The 21,700-nt window shown below is 37.7% G+C and overlaps 1 protein-coding gene across 1 annotated transcript in view; it reads right to left on the bottom strand.

The window, feature by feature from the left end:
* Positions 1-621, bottom strand: part of LOC145979449 (uncharacterized) — a 215,684-nt gene extending 215,063 nt beyond the window's left edge. Inside the window, exon 1 of the mRNA XM_083112352.1 lies at positions 220-621. The gene's annotated coding sequence lies outside the window, so the exon portion shown is untranslated. The remainder of the gene's footprint in view (positions 1-219) is intronic.
* Positions 622-21,700: the final 21,079 nt, after the last annotated feature.

Here is a 21,700-nt window from a genome sequence, read left to right as displayed (position 1 = left end):
CACTTCATCATCCATCATAGACATTCACGATTAGCCTATAATGTTAAATAGAGCGACGTAAAATAACAAAGTGAAAAAAATATTACATAACACAAATGAAATTAGTTCAAAATCTGCGTGTAGAGGGCAGGCAAGTACTTTTCTAACATATATGCTTCTCAAGACACGTGTATATGCATTTAGTACAACAAAAGTAAATAAAAAAGATCGAATATTTACCTTAATTTGACGCCTCTAGCTACCACTAGCAAGGTAGTACACGCCACACGCTTAACATAGCTGTTTATTATGTACTACAAGTGTATGTCACAGAAAACACTGGATATTTTTGCGAGATCACGATTGACCGAAACACAAGATATCACACTTAATCAACTCGTTTGCACTTTATCCACACTATTGTTTACTGGAAATACCGTAAGAGGGCACTGCGATCAATTACAAGTGAGGTTTGACCGAAACGAAGTTTAGTGTCGATAATTGTTCTTCTTCCCTTCACATTGACTGGTGACTTATGAAAGATCCATTGATTGGTTGAACTTATTTCACTAAATCACGCACGGAAAGCACACGACAAACCCTTTGGAGAGAGTGGTCGACCTTCCGTCAGCACTGGAGGCTACCAACTGACTGAATGACTGACTGACTTGGAGGCACCGTTCTCCAGCGAACTGGTTCACACCCGACGAGACTGACGTTGCCAACTCGCTGGAACTTTCACCATGCGTTGACGTGAGGCAGTGTAGCCAATAGTGATGGTAAAGGTGTGATTTTGATTTCACGGTAACGAGTTCGTTGTGATTTTTGTGTGATAGGTAGCAGAATCACAGTGATGATTTAGGTGATTTAGGTGTTATCAGCCCCTTAGTTTGCTTCCCCCCCTTGCCCTTCGCACTACCAAGTACCGAAATTTTATGCGCTTCCATCGACATTTTCTTGTTATGTCATGATTTGTGATAAACCATGATTTTGAAATTTTGAAATGAAATAAAAAATTCATTAAAAATTATAATAAGTTATATAATTTAAAGACTCGTAGAGAGTTTTGCATATTTCAGTTATGTCCTGATGTGTGAGGAACATCTTTAAAAACATATCATTGCCACTACTTCCGGAAACCAAACTATACCAAACTATATACATGCCATAAAAGAAGAAAAAAAGGATAAGAATAATAATTCAAATAAACAATACGGTGTGCTTGAATTGTTACAAACTGTGTATTACACATTATTCTTAAGTAAAATTTACAAAATGTTTACAAAATCAGAACGATATCTCGGAAAGATAATAATTATGCTTTCAATTAAGCGAAATCGTCATTTATCCTATCAAAATTGACCATTTTTGTATTTTCTTAAAATGGCGCCCTCTGCGCATGACGCCCTAGGCTTCAGCACCCACCCCCTCCTAGCCTACGCCTCGCTACGGACCTGACAAATAACAAGCAGTTCAATCTCTGTTTTTCCTGTATATGCTAAATCTAAACTAACTACATTTTATTGTAGATATGAATTGTTAATATTTGGACCATTAAACTTTGCATAAGACTGGCTTTGAAAGTGTTCCCACTTTTGTTAAGAGGTGTGAATAAATCAGAAATTTTTGTTCCTTAGTCTGAAATATAGCTAATCTATATAATAACAATAGGAATATTATTACAGAAATACTTGAGGGGTTATAAACATTTATTGCACGTAAAATATTGAATTTACGTTAATGAAACCATACCAGAACGATCGAGGAACAGTTTGTCCGTGTATGTTTTGTTAAGCTGAGAGTTCATATTCCTGCCGCTAGGCGACACTCAAGTCACCCACAACACTCAGTGTTCTGTGCAATGTTTTGGTCCCCGTTTGGGAAGGCTAACAAAAGTTTCCAATTAGTATTTCTTTTCAATTTTATGGCCGCCCCCCGTGGCGGAGTGGTTAGCACATCGCGCTACTACGCTAGGGGTCCCGGGTTCGAATCCTGGCCTGAGCATGGATGTTTGTGAGTGTTCCATATTCGCAAATTAGCCAAAAGTGGCACAAAAAGTGAGGTGCGACATTCATTATATTTAATTTTAAAATTGGGTGTGTTAAACATCAATCTTTAATTTAACCTATGAAAAAGCAATGTTTTAATCATGTCCAAAAAATATCATCTATCATAATTCTCTTTCGTCTACTTTTCATTGAATTTTGACGCAGTAGTGAATTTACATATGAAATAATATTTTCACTTCGTGAATTCATTCTAAAACGAATATTGCGAAATAAGTATTTTCGATTGAAATATTTGAACATTATTTTTATGTTGTACTTCGCTTGGAATATTATTTCAGTAAGTTTGTATGACAGTTGTAGCGTCGTCGCCTTGTAATCAAGGGGTCCCGGGTTCGATACCCGATGGAGGCACATGGTGGTTCGATCCCACTTTAAACTGTAGATCTACTCCCGAATAGCCTTACTGTGCATAAAGTGGTCTTAAGACACCAACTCAATCAATCAGTAAGTTTGGATACTTTAAGTATGTAAAAAAATCCATGAGATCAGAAAAAAATAGATTTGTTTCGTAATTGGAAGCACCAGAGTCCTAGAAACTCGTAACAAAAGCGCACACAAACAATAATTTTTATCTGCTGGGGACCCCTGAAGCTTGAGACATTGGGCAAGTGCCCGAGTTGCCCCTCCCGCGCCATAATGATAATATTAATACCATTATTATTAATAATAGCAGTTGTAATGTAAGCATTGTGAACGAAGCGAGCAAGAACATTTTACGAAATGTATTTTCATTTACATAAAATTTGAAATCAAGGGGGCAATTGCCCCTCTGTGCCCCCCTGCAGGTGCCCTTGGCCGTCAATGTTTGCTCCTTCCCCTGTGATAGCGCCACTGTCCTCCCTAGGACCTGCTCTGGTTTCAAGATATCCACACCGTCATGTTGGTCAACGTGTCGCTTCAACACAAGTTTTTTTTTTTTCAAGGTACATAATTAATCATGGCAAGATTAGTTTCAGAAGACAATAAAGGAGAAAATAATTTGAAAAATAAGATTATTTATAATTAACTTTGAATTTCGGCAGTTAATTTACAATTATAATTAATTAACCCTACTTCCCACGACGATAAATATGCCAAAAATCTCTTAGATAACATTTCACTATATTTTTATTACTTTTATAAAATAACATAAAGCAACTTCTTTGTAGTTTTACTGTTAGATTTTGAAACTTACCTTAACTATTGAAGAAGATTTTATTGAGGAATATAATATTTAATAATGTAATAAAATGACTTATTACCTATAGAGATATTTACTCAAGTTTGTCAACTAGTATCTAACACAAGCACAGCATAGTTTCAAAACAGAGCTGCCATCTTTTGTTACTATAAACAACTAAGACACTTTGTTAAGCCACGAGCAGTTAAATAATGATAGATGGTAGAACTACAAAGAAAAGTTTCTATAAGCTATTATGGGACTAAATCAAAGAAAATGACAATAAATTTGCATGAAAAGCTTGTAAATATTAAGAGGATTATGAAAAAATTATTATAAAATAAAAGAAGAAGGAGGATAATTTATATAAGCAATAAAGAATAACCACTCGGTTTAATTAGATTGAGGCCAGTTGATTTAATATACCTAGATAAACAACGTGTTCTAACGATTTCATTGACTCAAAAATCTGATGATGTCCTTAGAAATAACAAGTGTACAATATTATTGTATATTGTTTTCGACAAATGTAAGTGAATTATTGATATGATTTGGGGGAGAGATAGAAAAATTCATTTTTTAATACTATTTTTTTACGGTTTTACAGGTGTTATGCTTCATTTTTCTTTAAAGGTAATTTGAATCATTAGGTAGTGAATAACGTGACTAGTAATCCAGATGTAGTCAACAGCCACGCCAGGCGAATGCTGGGACGTTCCTTAACTATAGTTACGTACACTTTCTCAAATTCTACTCTACAGTTTATCTGCACTCGCATTTTTCCCTCTTGCATTATGGTGACCATGAAATTGATAAACACACTCAAAACGAAAACTCCCAACCTCCGTGACACAACTACGACGTCGGGGGTACTCGGTTCGAATCCATCTTCGGAATTAGCCAAAAGTGGCGGAAAAATGAAGTAAAATAAACCAAATCAAACAATCACAAACGAAAACTCATGTCGAAGCCGGAAATCGAACTCAGAACTGCGAGACCGTGCGTCGAAAACTCAGCCACCGAGGTGGCATCATCATTTGCCGTTCAACTTTTCCGCCACAAATACATGACGTTAATCAAATCAGCCAATCAAAATCCTCTACGAAGTCATTGTGTTGTCTATACGTGTGGATCTTGGAATCGTGTAACACGCACACTGCATTAAGGTTTGGTAACTTTTCTCTTACAGCGGTTGCCAACCCTGACGAATACGAAACAGCTGTTTTTCCGAGCGAAAGGCGAGCTGGGAGGGAACAGGCTCCAAGGTTTTTAGCAAGAATGTTACACCTCAACTTCCCCGACGTGTTCCATCACCCAGCGTCCGAAATTAGGTCACCCGGTGGAAAACGAAAGCTTCGGGGGGAAAAGGCAACAGCCGACTGGCCAATGGAGACTTTCTCCCTCGGAAGGGGCCAGCGGTGGACTTCGCAGGATATTTGGCTACCTGTTCACCGAGGAAGTAAGTAGGAGAATCTTTGGATTCATTCAGAGGGAGCGATGCGGAAGTTGCACCGGCCTTTTCGCCACCGCGGCAGTGCGTCACCTACGGGTGGGCGTGGGGGGCTCTAGCTCAATTTATTGCAATTTCCAGTACAGCAGAAGCCATTTTAAACCGGAAAGACACAACAGTAATAATAATAATAAATTGTCTTTATTCAGCGGGCGAGGTTCAGCCAAGGGCTGCTCTGCCACCTAACCCTTGTCAATATGATAATACATATGACATGATTATAAACTTATGGAGCAGTAAGCTAAACGTAAAAATAATAATAATAAAAATTAAAAAATGAAGAAATAAAAAAAAATACATAGGAATTAGTTGCATATAAAAAAAGTGTAACTAGAAATACAAAAGACAATAGTAATAATAATACAATAATACAATTCCTGAATTCCTTATAGTGAGTGACTTGATACCTTCAGTATGTGCCCCGACTCTGCCATTGTTCCATTAACAGCAGATCTTTTATTTTACCTTTGAAATATAATGGGTTGTTTACACTAGCGATATTTGCAGGCAATGCATTCCATGCTTTGGGAGCCGAAAAGGAGAAAGATGATTTGTAGGCCGTGGTAGAGTGATTGGGTAAATGGAAGTTGTTCCGCTTACGGGTAACATACTGATGGATTTCCGTACGGGAATGCATCTTCTCAAACAGGTACTGCGGTTTACCTTCTGTCAGTATGCGGCGTATGAAACAGAGATAGTGCAACTTCCTTCTGTTTGCCATGGTAAGTACCCTAGTGTTAAAAAGAACACACCAAACAAGATAAAATACAATAAACAAAATCTAAACATAAGCAAGCCAAGACAGTACGAAGGTAAACAGATTACTTTCAGCATTACTTATGTACAATTTCTTCTACGTTGGTGATAAAAGACGAATATGAACTGAAAATATCTACTTGGTTTGAGATGATATTGAATTGGTTCGGTAGCCTATGGAATAATGAACGTTGTATGAGTGATAGTCTGGGAGTTGCAGTGTGGAAAGTCTCCTTGCTCCGTGTTTTATGTCTGGGCACTCTGAGTGAGAGTTCGTGGAGTGGGATGCTGCATCTTAGGTTTCCATTAATGATCTTCTGTAGTAATTTCATATCTGCAACGTATCTACGTGATTTTGAAGTATTTATGTTTAAGTTTGCAAGCAGATCTCTCTTACGTAGGTGTCTCAGGGCCGGCACTCTATATCGAACGATGGAGAGGGAAAAGCTGCGAACACTCTCGATCTTGGAGGTATGAGCATGTTGCAGATGGGTGAACAGTATTCTACCTGTAGAATGGGGGACACAAAAGTTTTGAAGTAAATGGAAAGTGCTTAAGGATTATGGATTTCGGTGAATCTGCAAAGTAGGTCTAGCATACGCATTGCCTTTTTTGTGATGGTTGATATGTGATTATCGAAAGTTAGTTTAGAATCTATGAGGATACCTAGATCTCGGTGTTGTGCTTCTTTTGCCAGAGGGATGTCGGTGAGTGTATAATTGGCTTCAAGAATGTTTTGCTTCAATGAAATTGTTATGTAAGAGCATTTCGAAGAGTTTATGGACACTTTCCATCGCTTACACCATTCAGAAAATTTGTTTGTCATTTTGGAGAAGTCGCATGTCTGATCGTGTGTGGTTGACCAAAAATCAAGACATGAAGAATGATGGAAAAACAGTGGAAGAAAGAGAAAGCAAGCATAGAAGGAGGAGAGAAACATAACTAAAGTGATATAGGAAGAGATGAAAAGAGAGGGAAAGATGGAAATAAAGATGGTCAAAAAGAAAACAGAAAGAAGGACACAAAATAACAGTAGACGAGCAAAGAGAAAAGAAATGAAAAATAAGCAGAGGAAAAAGCGAAGAGAGAGAGGAAGGGAAAAGAAACAGAAAGAACGGGACGGTAAGATATAGAGAAGGGCGGCAAAAAAGAGACAAATACGGTGAAAAAGAGAGAAAGGGCATGAAAGATAAAGAGAGGAAGGTGAAAGGAAAGAGACAGAAAACTATAGAAAAACACAAGAAAAGAAAAAGAGAGCATGAGACAGTAAAACAATAGACGAAGGAGAGAAAGCAAGAAAATTAAACAGACAATAATGAAGAAAGATACAAAGAGAAGCAGTGAAAGAAAGAGATATTGAGAAATACAGAAGAAGAGAGAGAAGGAATCAGACAGAAAAACAGTTACAGATAGCGAAACGAAAGATAGGAAATAAAGAAATACAGATAGTAAGGGATAGAATAACGCTGAAAAAGAGAAAGATATATAGAAGGGAAGAAAACAGAGGAAGATAGGAAGACGGTAAGCAAAGAAAGAAGAATAGACAATAAGAAATAGAGAAAGTCTGAGTAGCCGTGATAATTCGAAGCAGATAATCCAATCTATTCTTCAAGCAATGCAAACAATATGGTCTGATGACGTGGCAAGGATTTCAGATGTGTTGCTTGCACTTGCTGCAGCACACAAGGCCATGATTGGGAGTAGGGCTTCACACATTCACGATCTCCGCCCTAGGGTTAAGCTCAGAGGTAAAGTTTATTCTGAAGTCACGAAGATTTATCGTGACTTGACTTACACTTGCACACAGAGACAGTAGTACGAGATGTTCAAGAACTTCCTGAGAAATTGCACCATACCAGCGTAGAGGTTATAGGTTCGATTACGGTACGAACCGTAGGCCAGCGGCAACGCCAAAGGAGGGGCCAGGGAGGCCACGCACCCCCAAAAAGCATAATCGCCCCCTACACACAGAAAACTAATGCATCATATCGATTGATGCACTAAAGTGTGTCTTATGGCTTCTTCAAAGAATCGCATTCACATTTGATGCATTTGGATGCATTTTTGTATGTCGTGAAAGAAACACAAAAGTGCATCATTTGATTAAAGTGAGGATTTCTTTCAGTAGAGATGCACTTCAATGCATCAGTTAATGTTCCTTAATGCAGCTTCCTGCATCTTTATGGATGATGCACTTAAACATTTGCTCTGAGTCTACAGAGTGTATGTAGCTCAGACGAAACGTTTAAGTGCATCATAAAAAATGATGCATTCTGATGCATCAAAACGCATCAAGGTGCATCAAAACGCATCTTGATTTTAATTCTTTCAAGAAGCCATAAAACACACTTTAGTGCATGAATCGATGCATTCTGGTGCATCAATCGATATGATGCATTTAGTTCTCTGAGTGTAACCACAGTGCCTCTGATACAGTTCTGATTGACATACATGCACAAAAAGTTGGCATTAAAACAAACTGTGCTCGCTCCTTCATCCTCATCGTTGCGATTATCCTAGAGAGGTACAAAAGCAACTTTAAATAACCAATGGGCACAAATACACCTAAAGATAACGATGTTATTTAGCATCACTTTTCTTCCACTTTTGGCTAATCGGGACGATGAGGAAATATGATATGAAAGAAAACCTATGCAGGGTCCCCTGGCGTCGTAGCGCGTTGTGCTAACCACTCCACCACGGAGGTCGGCTTGAGATAATGAAATAAAGCAAGTCTCGGTCCTATATAATAAGGAAGGTCAGAACAAATCCGAACAGTTTGTAACGAGACAGGTGTCTGTCATAGTTGCAAACTATATCGAAAAGACGCTGAATCTAGGGGATTTATATTCATTTTCAGAAAAATTTAAATGCATGGTTGTCATGTTTAACGTACACATATTTGCCTTTAAATGATGATTTATGATAAAGGTGAACTCACAAGGAACAGGCTGGGATTTGAACCAGAGACCACTGGCGTCAAATAAGCTATGTAAACGCTTATGCACTGTAATTTATTGACTGAAATCAAGTGAGTGGGAGATATTGTTTCATTTTTTCATGAAACAAAAGTAAATTTAAGATTTTGAACTTTAAAATGTAATCTCGAATTATATTTCAAGTTTATAGCAAGTATACCCAAATGTCATCTCCCTTTCATGTAGTACAGGGGTTTCTAACTGGCGGCCCGCGGGCCGCATGCGGCCCCCGTTGCCTTTTTTTGCGGCCCGCGAAGCCAGTTTGCAAAATACATTAATTTTATTTATTTTTATTAAAAAAACGTTCTTTTTTTAACTGAAGGAACGGATGCTCTCTGAAGAAAGACAATATCACAGGTAGAATTGATTTTGCAGTCAATAATGATAATCAGAAGAATCTAAAGTGACGTAACTTTCTCTTCACACCATGCATTCCATCCCTTCGCTATGTGGAATGAACTCGCCCTCTTCCGCGAAGGCTTTACTCTGTGTCTTTAGAAACAAACTGCAGAGCGGCGCTATAGAGATCTGTTTTACTAATCACGAAGTACGAAGAGATTTCCAGTGTTCCAACTCGGATCGTACTTTGATTGATTGTTAAAGTTTGTGCAAATTTCGAAATGAGCAATATCTCCAAAGAAACGTAAGATTGAAAATTAAAATAGCTTCTCTCCAACTTGAATTGCGTGATTTGCAAGGCGATGTGTTCCTTCAAACGAGGCAAGAAAAGGGGCCAGAGTTTTTCAAATACCTTTCAAACGAATGCTTTCCAAACCTTCGTAGTTTTGGGCAAACAATGACATCGATGTTCGGCAGTACATACACGTGTGAAAGTGTTTTTTCTTCAATGAAGTTCATCAAGAACCGCTCCAGAAGCCGACTGGCAGATTCCTCACTGCTTCACCTTCTGAGACTTTCAAATACAGAAATTCAAATACAACTTTAATAAAAGAAGCAGATCGGGCTCAATTTTCACATTGAACACTTACCATGAAGGATTCTTATTTGTATGTTGTGTCTTTTAATTTCTTTCAATTCATCAATAAGTATTGGGTTTTTGTGAAATAAATTGTAATTATACAATTTTTATTTGTAATTCCATTGTTTTTATTGCCTCATTTTAGAAATTTAGGTCATGAGAAAGTACTACATTTTCAGTTCAGTACTTACAATTTTTGTAATTTTTAATCCCCCCCCAAAAAAAATGCTGCCCGCCTATCAACTGCTGGATATAATTTTGGCCCTCGGACCTTTTGAAGTTGGAAACCACTGATGTAGTACACCCTGGACTGCATTTTGGGGGCCGTCGACCCACGGTACCCCCTCGAGAATTACGTCGATTTTTTTTAATCGACAGATTTAAACGTTTTACGTAAGATAAAAGTGTTTCCAGCGTTAGGAAACCATAAATAACGGAGATTCGTATTTGATCGCAAAGTATGACCTTCGTAAGAACAAGAAACTCCTATTCGGGACTACTTTCGCTCATTTTTCCAGTAAAAATTCGCAAACAGCAGCAAAACTAACGCTCCTGGCGTATCCTGACATTACTACGACCCAAAATTTTAAGTATGTTTGCCTAACCTAACCTAACCTTACCGTGCATGGTTCGTGGGGCTATCCGTGAATGGTTTGTGGGGCTACTCGTGCATGATGTCAGCGCCGAATTTTAACTGCAGATTCGTGATTACGAGGCCTAAATTATTGACTATGTGGGAAATGAAAGAAATTGATCACTCTCTGTTCGCTGCCGTATTTTTAACTTCATCCACACATTCATGCGATATCGTCCACTGCATTTGACACTTTTTTCGGTCACTGAACCATTCTCCTGCAACCAGTGATGTGCCGTAGACTATAAGTTTACGTCTACACGTAATCTACGCGTAGATTACATTGGGTTGTAGTTTACATAAACTACGTAGACAATCGAAAGTGCATTAAAATTAATTTTCAAGAGTTTCAAGAAAGGAAAGTGACATTTTCAACTATATTGGTTCCTAACGAAATAAAAAGAATCCTATTTACAACAAAATTTCTCTTCTCTTCTATCAACTATGGAGAAACATAAATAGTATGCAAAAAACAACAACAGATGGCAGTCGTGAGGCAAGAGTGGTCTCTTTCACATAAAACACTACAATATTTCGTATAATAGGTTTCTTCCTAGGTGGGAAATTGTTCGAATTGGAAGAAAGAGTATGAAAAGTTCTCCTCACACATCAGCAACTGATACGCAGTATAATTTTCTTTTAATTCCACGGCGCCCTTTGCTAAGTTATCACCTTTCGCCATGTTGTTTACATAGATTACGTCATCTACGTGTATAAAATAGTCTACGTGTAGAATGTAGACTATCGTTGTTTACGCGTAGACGCACATCACTGCCTGCAACTCACGGATATACACCTCCCGGTCGAAGAACGCCACGATACTGTCGATACACTCCCCAATATGCATTTTCAATGAATAGCGCTTACCACACTAAAAACGCACCCCCACCTTGCAAACAAAATCCCAGTACCATGTGACATGAACATAGGCGCCGACTCCATGTGGCTTGGGGGGGGGGGGCTCGAGCCCCCCCATTGTCAACGATGTGGGGGCAAAGCCCCCCAAATAATTTTGCTTAAGAGCATCTAATGTATTATTTAACTTTAAATACACATTTGAAATGTTATAGACCATCAACTTACTAATTATATAATTATGAGTATTGTTAACATTTTCACTAAAAAGAGTTTCAAAAGATGTGCATGAACTAGGAGAGTTGATGGGACGTTCGGGCTACAAATGGCTCTCACATGACATTCAGAACGAGATCATTGATATATAAGGGAGATCTGTTTTGCGCTCCGTGGTAGCAGATATTAAAAGTTGGAAATATTTTGCTATTATGGTTGACAAAACTTGTGACATATCCATCCGTGAACAATTGACATATTGCATTCGAACTGTAAATAAAAATTTTAATATTTTTGAGAAATTCATGGGCTTTTACGAGATTCCGAACACTGAGGCCAAAACTTAAAAAAGGGAGGGAGTGAGTCATTCATCAGGTTTTTTTCAGTGATCAGAGCCACCCCAATAATTTTGACAAGTCTGCGCCCCTGGACATGAACCGAAGCAACGTCTGCAGTAAATCTCGTGCGGCCTGACGTAACACCAGGATTGCCAACCTTCAAGCTCAGATATTTCCAACACGGCTCCAAGTTACAAAACACAAATAATGTGATGATATGATGAAATTGATGAAGGGGGACTCACAACGAACACCCATGCACAAGGCAGGGGATTCCAACACGGCGTGTTCAAGACCCATGGTTCGACACGCCTCATTCAATCCCCTACTTCGGCCTGCGTGGCAAATGAAAACCAACAAGCGCGGAAATCTATTAATCGTTAAGGATAAAATATCCTTGCTATTTCCTGCAGCTTTCAATCCTGACGTAACGAAAACGGAAAGGAATAACCAATCGAACGCCTCTTCAAAATCATTAACGGGAACGACATCATTACGAACATGTACTTAACCTCTTTATAGGTTAAATATTTCCTTAGAAATGCTCGAGCACGGCCGTAGAAACGTTTTAAGAATGCATTTAAGTATACTGAACTCGCATTCGTTGTGTTAGTTTGCCATTTGTATTCTGATTGGGTTGTTTTGCAAGTAAATCACTGTTTGTATTGAGACAATAACCTGCCACGTTACACAATTTATGTATTTCTTGCATATCATCAATCTGTTTTCAACTTTCTCTATAACGTAGTGTTCATTGATTTCATCCCTTCTTACATAGGCGGAGTTCTGGAGGAGCCAGGGAGGGCCTGGCCCCCCAACTTAAAAAAGACTAAAAAAATAACGCATGATTAAGTTCAGTTACTATATTTTTGTTATGAAGCCATACCGCAAATCTTGACGTTTGGCATGATGGCATGTGCGGTAATTGCGCCGCAATAGCGGGACTTAGACGATTTGCTTGGTGTGTACAGTTTGAAGAAAGAAAAACGTAAATTGACTTTGTGTTCAGTCAACAGTTACTGCTGAGGCATCAAAAGAACTTTTCAATTTAATTTTTCTAAAATTTCTGAAGCTTACTATTGTACCGTAACTTTTTAAAAGTAATACGAGTATTGTATCAATAAAAAAATAATGAAATGCAAAATGCAATAATCGTACTGTTTTGCTTCTTTCAAAACTGACAACCAATATACTAATTAATATTTGTTTACTTAAGCGAGGAAATTTAACATTTTCAAATGTAAAAGATCTAGAACTCAGAGTTTTTTAAGTTGTTGTTTTTTAATTTCCGGGGGGGGGAGGCCTCCGAAGCCCTTATAAACTAGGGGATATTCAATAACCCTCTGGTACATCATATGCTTCTCCCAGAGTTTGCCCCCCCCCAAAGCAAGGAGATAAGGAAAAATGGAGAAATACAAAAGATGAAATGAAGGAAAGAGAAAAGATGAGAGAAAGACTGAGATGCAGACAAGAACAAAAAATGCAAATAAGAGAAGGAACATATGAATATAGAATGATAAAAAAGAATAGCAAAGAAAGATACGAAGAATAGAATTACAAAGAAGGATAGCGATAGAAAATATAAGAAGAATAGAATGACAGAGAAGAAGGTTCCAAAGAAAGATACAGATAGAAAATTGGGAATAATAGAACGTTAAAGAAATAGAATTTCGGATAAAGACAAAAAGAACAAAATGCGAGAAAAATAGAACGATAGGGATAGAGAATTGCAGAGAAAGATAAAGAAAATGTAATAAATTTAGAATGCTAGAGTAACAGAATTTCAAAGAAAATGCAAGAAAAATCCAGAGCATTCCCTGACGTTGGCGACGAGACTCGGCGGCAAGCTGCCCGGCATCAGCGCTTGTCTTTCCCGGTGAACGGGTCCGCGACAGTCGCTATTAAAATTTAAGTTTTCATATTGTGTGCTAACCTTGACTACAGAAGGTGTTGAAAATGATGTCCCTCTGCTGCAACACATTCCTGGCATCTCCGAAGGAAATTGGCATTTACACGTGCAAGTTCGTTTACTGTAATTCTCCCGATTTCTCGTACAATACTCTCTTTTAACTCACGGATGGTGTGCGGATTGTCTTTGTATACTTTATTTCCCCATTTTTCTTTCCACTTTTATTCAGAACTGAGGTCTCCCCGATGGCGCAGTGGTAGCGTCGTCGCATTGTAGTTAAGGGGTCCCGGGTTCGATACCCGGTGGAGGCACATAGTGGTTCGGATCCCACTTTAAACTGTAGGTCCAGTCTCAATTAGCCTTACTGTGCATAAAGTGGACTTAAAACACCAACTTAACTAACTAACTAACTTATTCAGAACTGACCCTGTTACTCTAAACCTTTTTACGAGGTTTAATATAAGCGACAGTCGCGGACCCGTTAACCGGGAAAGACAAGCGCTGATGCCGGGCCGCTTGCCAACGACTCTCGTAGCGAATGTCGGGGAATGCTCTGTAGAATAAATACAGAACACAAATAGAAGAGAAGAATATGCATACGTACTTGTGAAAGAAAAAGATTGCCAGAAATGCTTGGCTCTAGTTGAGAGGTGGGGGACTGGGAGGGCAGCTTCCTTAATTCCCATGATGGTACTAACAAAAATAGAGATTTATAACCAAAATTTAATTGGAAGAATGTTTATTGTTCATATTCAGAGGCCACATTGACAGTGAGGAACTCAAACGATCCTGTTCAACAGGAAAACGATAATAAATCTCACTTCAGACATCACAGCTATTTATAAATATGAATTCCCAGTCAGTACCAATAACAACTTAATGATGTATATGAATTTGAAACTATCATAACTAAGGAAGTTTGTTGACCGTTGAACGCAAGCAGAAAGTGTGAAATTATACAGTTTGAAAGTGAAAACTGGTTTAGAGACACTTAATACATAAGAAATCAGATAAAGCAAGGTCGAAAGTAAAGGGAATGTATTACAGTTAAATACCATTCTGTACATGAAACACATGGCTTGCAATTATTTACATTGCAATATAACGTTGGGAAAAACTGGAACATATCCTTGACGATTATTGCATGCACTATTTATAAAACTTTAACTTTTACTAGCATAGTATTTCGAAAGTTGGCACGCATGGCTATATTTGAAGAGCATCAAGATGTATTTCTATATAATTTAGAACTTATTTAGTGACAAAATCCGACAGAAAATGTATTTCTTGTATAAGAGATTTACACTGCTGAAAGTGGCTTGATAACATTTTACAGAAGTTTGTACATAATGAACAAAGTCGACAGACATTTTTTTTCAAACCTCTAAATATGAATATAGATAACTCTAATACATTAGCATTGTGACTCTGGTCAACAATGACATCACACTTTTACTGATGGTCATTATAAGTAACTTTAAATATGTAGAGGTAAAGGTGGTATTATGAGCTATTCATATATTATGAGCCCCCCCAATATCTGTTCATGGAGTGGCCTCAGCCTGGTGGCGATGATTTGAACTGCTAATTTAGTAACGCCTTTTGCCGCCAGAGAGTTCTCGTTCAGTTGCAGCTGATAGTTTATGAGTGAACGTGTTCTTTTTGTTTTCTCGATCTGAAAAACTTTGAAAGGTAAGTGTTTTGCTTTTAATTGCAGTACTTATTCATTTAAATTCATCCTAGTGCATTATTGCATTGGATAAAGCATGTTTAAAAGATTATTTTTGTGTAGATACTATGTAATTTTGCAAGTAACAAAGATTCGTTATGCATGTTCCAATTCCAGTATGGCAAGGGTTGTAAAATGAGCCCCCATCGTGCTTGGTATATGAGCCCCCAAACTTTAAGGGGCTCATATTATATACACTACAGGAGTGGTTTCAACTTTATCTTTTCAGATGTCACGAAAAGTGCTAGGTCCAAAAAACAAGACCAAAAGACAGAAACTGGAATACTGAAGATATGGTTAAGGCGATCAAGACTGTAAGAAACAAAGATATGGGATTGAAAAAGGCATCAAAAATGTTTCTTGTTCTAAGACCTACTCTTCAAACACAAACTAAAAAAAAAAGGCATGCAGTGAAACCGAAGCTTCATCAAGATTCAGACGAGGAATCCTGTGAATCAGATATCGATTCTGGGGAAAATGTCTTAGAAACACCAATCGGAGTGGAAAGTCCCGGTGATGAAGAAGCAGTTTGTCTGTTCTGCGAGGGTCTATTTTCGGCAGATGACCGAGGAGAACTGTAGGTGAAATGTGAAATGTGGGCACACAACGACTGCGCTGGATGCGAGAAGGATATTTACATTTGCGACTTCTGTAAATATACATTACAAAGAAACAAAATAAAACTTTTCAAATGGTTTCTTAATGACCCTTTCAATTCATTTTTAATTACCCTTACAATTGGTTTTGTAATGATTTTTTCAATGATCTTGTTATGAACTCTTTTATGGTATTTCACATCATAATATCTTTTTAAAGGTTTTGTAATGAATAAAATGTTGTTTGTATGATTTAATTTGTCATACACTTTTCTAAACCAGTTATTCTATTATTTTTTCCTAGGGGCTCATATTACCAGCACAAAACTTTTTTTCCACAAATTGACTTGTTTTGTATTTTTTTTTTTTTCATATCCTTAAAGTTGCTCAAATTGGTTTATATTTTAACAATAGTTGTATGAAATGTTGTAGTTAAAGTTATCATAAGAATCTGAACAAAAAAGTTAAAAATCAAATTTTAAAAAATGCAAAACAAAATGGGGGCTCATAATACCACCTTTACCTCTATTACTTCATGTTATTTCACTTTCTGGTTTGAAGGATTGTTTCAAACTTGAAGAGCAGTGAACTTTAAAAATCAAACAGAGATGGCAGCACTAATTAGTAATTTAAAAAGTTGAAGCGACTGAACGTAAGTTGGGAAAGAAGTTAAAATAATTAGAAAAAATTAACACTATATTACGTTATAATAGATGCAAACTTAGAGTGTAACATAATTGAAAAGTGAATCACTAATCATAAATTAAAAAGTAAGTGTTTGTGTATGAAGTAAAGATTTGGGCACTGAATTCGACTTGCGCAAATGCACTGCTAAAAATCCGATATTTTTTTCCACTACAATAGTACGACGCATGTTTTTATAAGTGACTGATTGCCCGGCGTTGCCCGGGAATTTTATTTATTCCAATCTTCTATTAGACAGGAAAATAATGAATTCTAACTATGGTGTAAAATGAACATGGAGTTGAACGGCATTGGGAGTGTCACTATTCATCTTAGCGACCCCGAAAACTAAGGATTCCACACTAATATCGGTCGATTTTGATGTCATGTCACCCCTTCCCACCCCCACCCCTAGATGTGCCAGGGGTGTCTTGGAGTTGAACGGCATTGGGAGTGTCAAAAACAAACATAGACACACGCACATAAATCCATTTTTATATATATAGAAGATTAGCCCAGTCAATGAAGAACAACAAAAGGTCCATGTCGGGAATAATTCCGTAAAAGCTCTTTTTTTAGTACTTTCTAAAGTTTTTGCCTTGTAACTTTTGATCAAATTAAATGACAAGAAATTGTTTCGAATAAAAGTTGTAGGCTAGTTTATAAGCTTTAAAACGATATAAGATTTAATATATTTTAATGAAAGATGCGCCATAAAATGTGTCTCCAAATGAAGGACAGCACCAAAAAAGTGTTTCTTTATCACAATCCGGCGTTAAGTCCCGGAATCATTGACTTTTTGATAAAAGCAAGAGGCTTGGTAGAATTAATTAGCGAAACGCCATCTGCATGCCTGTCGCCATCTTGAAAAGAGTCCGCCATATTGGATATTTCTTTTAAATTTTATATATCTCGGGAATGGTGGCACATGTCAACTTCCGGATTTTTCAGTATTGCTCCAAATAGTGTAAACTTTCATAATATATCAATATATCTATTATTATAAAATAAAATTAGTGGTTTTGTAGAAAAACTCACTACAATACTTTATTTGAATAACTGTGAGTTAGAAGTCTTAATAATTCTCGAATTAAACAATAGTATTTTAATTTATATTTGGTAACGGTACGAAATGTTTGTTAGAAGACATTAGACGAACTGAACCCTTAAAATACTACTTTTTGTATTTATAAATTTATCTAAAATAAAAATTTTAAGAGAAATACAATTTATTTACATACCATTTTGATTTCTGAAAAAATGATATAAAGAAAAACACATATTCATTCTAATTGATAATACGAAAATAGTGAAAAATATATAGAATATATTTTGTTATGAATGTTTCATAAGATCGTTTCCCTTCACATTCGCTTTATGTAGTGGAGGCAAGATTTTCCATTCAACACTTTATACGTACGTCCAGTGCACTGTTTACTTGGGGCGAATTTTATGATATCCGTCTACACTCAGGGAAGTAAATGCATCATATCGATTGATACACCAGAATGCATCGATTTATGCACTAAAGTGTGTCTTGTGGCTTCTTCAAAGAATCAGATTCACATTTGATGCATTTGGGTGCATTTTTGTATGTCGTGAATGAAACACCAAAGTGCATCATTTGATTCAAGTGAGGTTTTATTACAGTCCAGATGCACTTCAATAAATAAGTTGATGCACCTTGATGCATTTTGATCCACCATAATGCATTTTTTTGATGATGCACTTAAACGTTTCGTCTGAGCTACATAAACTCTTTTTAAGTGCATCATCCAAAATGATGCAGGAAGGTGCATCAAGGAACATCAACTGATGCATTGAAGTGCATCTCGACTACAATAAATTTTCATTTGAATCAAATGATGCACTTCTGTGTTTCATCAAATGTGAATGTGATTCTTTGAAGAAGCCATGAAACACACTTTAATGCATCAATCGATGTATTCTGGTGCATCAATCGATATGATGCATTTAGTTTTCCGTGTGTAGTTATCCTAAGCCATTGAGGTATTCAAGGACCACTGTCACTCTGTACTCCACCAACAGAAATCAGCAGAGCTGGATCGATAAGGGTACTTACAACATAAGATAATTACACTCGTACGCCAAGAAGAACAGTTGTGAGAGGATACTTACAAAGAACACCTATACCCGGGCCAGGATTCGAACCCGGGAACCCTCGGGTCGTAGCGCGCTGTCCAATACAACCCTTATGTTCGATAGTTGTGCAATAGTGTGTTCCGTGAGTATTATTAAATAATGTCGCACCAGCCCCCATGGTGCAATGGTTAGCATATCGCGCTACGACGCCAGGGATCCCGGATTCGAATCCTGGCCTGGACATGGATGTTTATGAATGTCCATTCATCAATTTCATTATATCATCACTCATTCCCATCTTCGGAATTAGCCAAAAGTGACAGAAAAGCGAATTAAAATGAAGCAAATCAAATCAAATTAATAATGTCGCTTTTGAAACCTATCACCAGTGGTACAGGCACCAAGGGTTCACAAGACAGAAATCTTATTTTTCAACTGTATTCTTACTTCAAGGTATTGGCGTCGGAAAAAGTGCGTGCTGAAACAATGTTTTCTCAGAGTCGAGAACTTACGGCTAAAGCGTGTGGTGTATGTGCGTATACTGTGTTGCTTATTATAAAACAGAACAGGGTAACGTATCTACCACAGAAATAGGTGAACCTCTATTCAAATCTCCTGGGAAAGATGCCAGAAAACAGAAACGGGAGTCATGATGATGACCTTGCAGTTCCTCTATAATAAACACCTTCAAACTTCTTTCAGGTACGAGTTTCTTTTATATGCTGCAGTGATATGATATAATCCTGTGTAGAATTATTCACTATATATGTTTAATTTTACTAAAATATCACGTGCATGCATTATGTATAAAAAGTTTAATATTGGACATAACGAATTCTCTGTGTTCCCCTTCCGCTAGCAGTTGGTTTGGCAACAGTGGAAGAGCGCTGGCTGCGTATTGGCTGAACTCATGTTCCTTCTAAAAGCGTACGTCGTATAATTTTTATGGAATGTTATACAAAAAAAAATCACCCCTTGTTGAACATTGAAACAATATATTTGTCATGAAGCGAGGTCTTTTTCTTGAGAAAAAGAAATGAAAATAACATTGGTAAATCTCAGTTATAACACAGTTTTCCAAATTATTGGCACCATAAATTCCAATTATTGGTACAGTATAAATTCAGTTATAAATGTGATCGATGGAAGTAGTAATAGTAATAATTGAAGAAGTTTTTGTGAACACAATTTCAATTTTTCTGGGATAAAGGGAAATTTTGCATGAAATGGGTAATTTGGGACTTAGGATTGGGGAAATTATAATCACTAGTTCTGGCATCACTTACTCTTTCATTTCCCACTTCTTTCTCACTTTACTACAGCGCCTTGAATAACGTAGTGTGGAAAACGACCCAAGAAACTGGTTCCCCAGACGGATGAGAAACACAGATGGCAGTGCGATCAATCTCGGTGCTAATTTTCTTATGAAAGTAATGCGGCTTTGTTAGTTTTTGGAATATACGTATTATGTAGATTTGTTTGTCTTGAAAGGCGGTACGTGAATTGACGGAAACAGTTATATTTTTGAGTGATTTGCAGTCACGAAATGACATTAATTTGGAAAGAAAAGTAAAATAAAATTTATAAATAAATAGCATGCGTAACACAAGAAGAAACATCGCAAAGTGATTCCGGACGTCAGGTGTTGTATTGTGTACTAGAGTTTTATTTTTCTATGTTATTAGAATATAAATAGTATCCTGAGAGATATTTCATACTGAGGCGACAAACCACAAGTGTCGCTTGGAAGCGAGCAGTCCGTAATCAATGCAGCCTTTCGAACCGTAGGGACACAAGCTCTGACTGCACCGTTGCCTCAAGGAGATTTTACACCAAAGCGACACGCGACAAACGATACGAGGATTTCACACCAAAGCGACACGGGTCCTTCGTTCCAAGGCAACTTTCACACCGAAGCGACACATGTTGCTTGGAAACGAACCAATCAGGAGCAACATTTCACATCGTAGCGGCATGACGGGAAGCACAGGTCAGCGTTCGGTTGGTGAAATCCTCAAGCGATAAGTGTCGCTTGTCGCTTTGGTGCGCAATCTCCCTAAAGCAAGACACTCATTGCATCGAGCGTGCGCGAACAACAAACCACGGCAACATGTTGCAAGCTATTGAGGAAATGGCCCAGTTTGAGCGACGCACAAGCGACAAAGCGACACGTGTGACTTATCGTGTCGCCTAGATCTGTTGTTGTAATGTGCGGTTTTTCGTGTCGCCTATCTGTTGTTCGCACAATTAGCAGCGAACGCTTGCCAATAGACTGAAGGCACCACTTCGCTTGTCACTTAGTTGGGAACTGCCCCTGTAGCGCGTCGCTTCGGTCTGAGCACCCTTCCTTTAAGGAGCTTTCCGACCGAAGTAACAAGTAGTACGCGAATACGCCATATGAACGTGTCGTTTGCTGTTTGGACCCTCATGTGCAATGAATGATATTTTACAGTCTGGAAGTGTGTGTCACTAGTGTGACAGTGTTAACATCCCGTGTCGCATGTCCATTGGTTTGAAAGTTTCCTTACACTCATGTCGATGGCACTAAGAAAGTTTTGTGGAGTTCCCCTTGTCATTTCATGGAATCATCATTATCATTATCGCCGCGATTAGTTTAAAACGGAAGAAAAGATACAGTAAATATCCAAAATAAAAATGCTTCAGTGCGTACATCTTTAAAAGAAATGATGATGATGATAATAATAATGAACCTAATTCATACACAAAATTTAGTTGCCAAGAGCATTCCACGCGTATTTTTTCTCCCGTATTATTAACGAAAGTATGACGATAACAGGACGTGGTCGACTGTCTAGAATGTTCGTTAATATCTTCGCTACCACTGTACCAAATATCATAGCAATTATCACATTCATAGAAATGCTTCATGTAAAAGAATCAGACGTTGCAGCGAAAACTCCATTTACTTCCATTATAAGCAGACGAATACCAAGCACCGGGTTCAACACCAGCGCCTCTAGCGGATCATTTTCGAGTGGAACCAGCCAGAGCGTGCAGAACTGTGCCGTTTTCCACACTACGTTATTCAAGGCGCTGTAACTTTACTAACACACCGAAAGAGAGCGGTGTAGCAAACTGAATCGTCAACATGTTAAAAGCTGTGAAACAATGATATACATTTTGAATAATGCAAGAATTGCAGGGAGTGATGACGTAACACATGTGTTTGCGCATGCTCCAAGAAA

Source organism: Lepisma saccharinum, chromosome 26 (genome assembly GCF_977018435.1).
Source record: "Lepisma saccharinum chromosome 26, izLepSacc3.1, whole genome shotgun sequence".
NCBI lineage: Eukaryota > Metazoa > Arthropoda > Insecta > Zygentoma > Lepismatidae > Lepisma > Lepisma saccharinum.
Note: the sequence above shows the minus strand (reverse complement) of the source record. Positions and strands in the feature narration are given on the sequence as shown.